Raw genomic sequence first — 5,117 nt, forward strand, 5'->3', positions numbered from 1 at the left:
CATGCTGATTCCAGAGTGAAGTGCAGAATCAGCAGCAGAAGCTCCCTAATACGGAAATCCATTACAAATGTTGCTGCTCTGTAAAAACGTGTCTCCAAAAATTTTTGGGAGCCTGTATTTTTTTTTGTTTTTTTTTAAGTTGATGTAGTTCAGTGAGTTCTTAATGCTTTATATACATAAAAAAATAGGAAAATGTTACATTTTTTTGGTACTATGAAGAATTAAACTGCAAAAATGGAGTCCATCTGTTTTAACTGAACCAAGGACTTTGCTGTTATGTGATGTGCACCATACATTCATTCATCCTGAAGGTAGCCAGATAATTTATTGTATATTAAAGTGTTAGATTAACAAGCAGCTTTTAATTATGATTATTATTATCCTTTGTGTATCCAAAGTTGTTTACCCCACATATTATGTCATTTTGCACATTGTTTTATGTGTTTATTGCTTAAAATCCCTTGGATTTGCTACACTTGTTGTCCGTTGACTTGTAATTCTTTGTAAAGTGCAATACCATAATGTAACACTGTTTTTTTTCACACAATGTGGTACTATTAGTCTTTTGAGCACAATTCTACAGACTGTGTGTCCTACAGTTTGGGTGCATTTATCCATCATGCCATATCCGTTCACAGTCTTCAATATATCTTTATTTCTATCCTTTAGTATTTCTTGTCTTGTTCCTTACGCCGCTTCATTTGATTGTAGTTTGTAACGTGGGTTTCGCTGGTGAGGGATTAATAACATTTATCTTGTTCTAGCTTAAGTTTGATTTTTTTTTATCCTTCATTAAAAAGTCTCTAATTGTCAGTGTTGAATGTTATGCACCAAGACACCATATGAAATTCCTTGTGTGTGAAAACCGACTTTGTAATAAAATTGATTCTGATTCTAATTCCAATACATGGCGTTCATGCACAACAGGAATGACAGTTCACTTGATCCAGGGCTTTTTAAAATTATTATTATTATTAAAGTTGGGTCTTTTTTTGAGATCAGTGGCTTCATAAAGCACTCAGACGCAGGTCTAATGACGCCGATGGTTAGGACCCTTTATTCATTCCAGTTAAAGAAACTACTAATAGTTTGTTTCCAACTTTGTGGCAACAGACTGAGGAAAATCCGCTCCTGTTGTAGCTATGACAGTTGTCCTCACATGTAGTGATGTCCAAAAAGAAAATGGTATTCCCAGTCTGGTGCAGAAGAACTTAATTGATCTGAACAGATTCCTGACCTCAAACTCATGCAGCACCTTCAGGATGGATTTTTTATTCTGACTGTGAGCCTTATGGCCAAACATCAACCTCACTCATGCTCTTGTGGCTGAATTGGAGCAAATTTCTGGCCATTCTCAGCCAGAATCCCAAATCTTAATATAGAAACCTTCTCTAAAGAGGGTAAACTCTTATAACAACAGATTAATGCCCACAGTTATTGAATGGCATGTCCTCAACAGTCACATATGGATGTAACGTCCATGTGTTTCTGATGGTAGTGTCTCAATATTTGGTGCTACCTTTTCAGTTTAGCCACTTTCTGGCATATACATTCCCGGAAGTAACTACACTCACACTGCTGTTACGGAGTTAGATGCTCGATCTGATCCGTCACATAGCAGGCTTCATTCTTCCCTCAGCCACCCACAGCTTTTCTGTAGTGTGTTTTAAGCACAGACACACAAAAAACTGGGCTGTGAAGTCTCTGCAGCTCGACTCAGCTCGGCCTCTAATCCCAAAATGACTGTCATGTGTCAGCTTTGTCAGAATTACTGCAGCACAGAGACACAGTCTTGGAGGTAATGACATCATTTTCTCAGGACACATATAATTACAGTAATTCATGTTGTTGTACTTGGGCTTGCAACAGCATGCACTTATTGACCGAATGCGCTTTTGACTGTGTGATCCAATATCTTGTATTAACCCTGCAGCTTCGTAAACACACAGTGTAATTTGCAGCACGGCATAATTGTTGGCTCATTATATCATTAATATTAGAGTTGACTTTGGGCTGGTTAGATTAAAAGTAAACTCAAGATTCAAGGTAGCATGTTTGCATGACGGTAATGTGGGAAATGCAATGAAAATCTGGAGAGGTGAGGGAGTTAAATACGCAGCAACTGGGCTGTTTGAGTCATTTGGCTGATACTCCCTCTGAGTGTCGGTTTCTTGTTCAAGGACTTTTGGTTGGAAGCTCCATGAGAATTATACAAATCATTCCTGTGAGCGTCAACATCCATCCTTGCTGTTCACCTTTTCCACCAAAGTGTGGGAATTATGGCAACATACTGACTTTTAAATGCAAAAACATGCTTCAGTCACTTTACTGCTCTATGGTCCAAAAATGATACTAAAAACATCTATCTTTCACTACTTTAGGACTTACTGACCTTGATTGTAGCTCTCAAACCCCAAAGAAACTGGTTCCTATTTAAGATGTAAATCATTAGATCCAGTTAAAAGAGACTAAATCATCTGACATTTGATTTTAGCAAAAGTTTCCCTAACAGAGGTAAGTAGTGCACTCAATGGGGACTATTTTCAACTATGAATTAATACATATTTAGACTTCTGGTGAGTATTTACAACAGCAGGACATGGAGTATGGAGGAGAATGTAGGACTGATGAAAAATAGAGCAAGTGTACAATAAATGACAATAAATGATCACATCACCCAGTGCAAGGTGATGTTTCTCAGGCTGGGGTCACACTACAGGGTTTCAGGCTGATTTACCCCATTTTACCCCTCCAGAAATCTGGTCGGGGATCTTGCTCTGACCCCATTTTGCCCCTTAGATCATTCGGTAATGTGAGGCATTTACAGATCCAGTCTGAAGCCAGTCGAACCTCTCGCAGACTTACCGGGGAAGCTCTGATAATATCAAACATGCTAGATATTTATCACAATGATTAATCGCAGAACTGCCCGAAGCAGTCGACGCTGTTCTTAAACCCATCAACAGCTCATTGCATGGCTAATAGAAAAGCAATACGATATAAGTACAATACATTTCTGAAATCATAACTAAGTTAGCTAGAATAACACTAGAATAGAAAAGTAAAAAATAATCCTGTTCCTGATTCTGAGGTAGTAAAGTGCACATGAAAATGAAATATTGCACATGACAAAGAAATAAAACAAATGAAATTGAAATATAGAAATGAGTTTAGCCTCTCCATTTCCTGTTTCTTGCTGAATCTGATATAAATACCTTCCTTTATCATCCCTGTCACCTTCATCCTGCTCCATAACTACTCCACCAGCTCACACTGCCACCCTCTATATAACCCCAGCTGCCACTGATTGGAACAGACTGCACAGCCAGCAGGGGTGCTCATCATGAAAACACAAATAAATATTTTGACCAAACACCTATTTATACTTGACACCAAATTCATTTCCCAATACAGAAGAAAATACAGCATTGACAAACTCTGTAAACACCAGCACTGAAGAAACTCCTTTCAGCAAAAACAGACACACCCCCACTGCCCCTTCAAACATGGTCCAACCAGGAAGTACATATACACAGATCCTGGTGGTGGCCATTTTGGATGAGGACCAGAAACAAGAGCATTAACAAAGGTAAGACTTGGACAAGCTAGTTGGAAGTTCCTACTTGGAACATGTGGTGAAAACAAAATCAGGCAGGAGGTTACAATTCAAAATATAATGGACTGTAACACAGTAAGATCTCTAAGCATTTTTAGCAGCTTTCAAATATTTATTTACCTGTAGATCAACTTTTCTTGTTTAAGATTCAACACACATATACAGTAGGATAATTTTCTCTTCTGTCCTCTCGTGTCTGTTGTTTGATGGGGTAACTTCTTTAATTATGTATGTTGCAATTTTATTTCATGTCATTTTAATAGATTTTCTAAACCCCTGGACTTTAAAAGCTCCTGTTTAAAACTTTTTGTACATTCAGAACATGTTGCACACATCTGTGTTTGATGTGATGAGGAAAAAAGGCCTGCCCCCGTTGAATGCATTCTTGTGTCTACGAGTAAATGCTGTAGTGTTTATTCAAAAGTAAGTCATTTGTGTGTTTTTAGCGTGGGGAACAAATGTATGACTTCTATATATTTAGGGTTACATGTCCCTCCCTTGCAATCTACGCCTATGTGTAGCTGACTTTCTGCATTAATCACACATAGCAAAAAAAATTAACATCATTAAATTGACGACAATCTCCATCACAACTTGCCAGCAACAAAACAATGATGCCACAATCTATAAATGCATTTAAAGAAATGGTTGCTGAAAGTGTCATTTGAAAACTAGCATGCTGCTGATATTTTACGTAGTATTTTTCTGTTTATTTATATTTTGTCAAGTGTTTGTACTGTAGCAAAATGCTGACCTCAGCAATGTTGATACCTGGAAAACTTGTGCCTCCCGTGTGATATCAAATGACAATGATGCTGAAATCTGTCAATGAGCAGCTTATGGAAAATTATCTTTACAACAGCAAGCAGATTTCTGTCCGTTTTAAGTTGTTGTCATGAGGGTGAGACTGTTTTGCCCTCATAAGCACATCACACCCCCTGATGTAATGTATGTTTGTCCTTTTACCTGAAAACATCATGCTTTATGCAACCTGAAAGCAATATAATTCTACTGTAAACCACTTGGTTTTTAAATGGAACCTCTCACGTCACACTCACGTATTTTGTATTCATAGGAGCACAAGACTCAGTCGCCACCCCTGATGATGCTGAAAGACGAGTCCCATTGCTAGAGCTGAAAAGGTGAAGTGGCTGATTTCTTCTGCACTGACTGTACGTTATCTCCTGGTAAGCATCACAGGCCCTAATACAAACTGTCATTTACACAGTATATCAACATGATGGTGGCTTTCAATGTTCATTCACTCAGCCGGAAGAGTCTGCAGAGGAAAATCGTATCACTTAATTACAATGCAGACCTAAAATTAAATAAGTTTATATGCTGATTCCTGTTATTATAACCGAGTGGTTGCTTTGTCGACTAGCGTGATATCAGTATTATAGACATTAAACAAAGTGTGCTGACACCTGAACATTACTGATGATTTAACATCTCGTTCTGAAATGACGGGCTTTAAAGCTAGAGTAAGTAAAGCATTCTC

The sequence above is a fragment of the Stegastes partitus genome, unplaced genomic scaffold (assembly GCF_000690725.1).
Source record: "Stegastes partitus isolate 25-593 unplaced genomic scaffold, Stegastes_partitus-1.0.2 Scaffold1195, whole genome shotgun sequence".
NCBI classification, from domain to species: Eukaryota; Metazoa; Chordata; class Actinopteri; family Pomacentridae; genus Stegastes; species Stegastes partitus.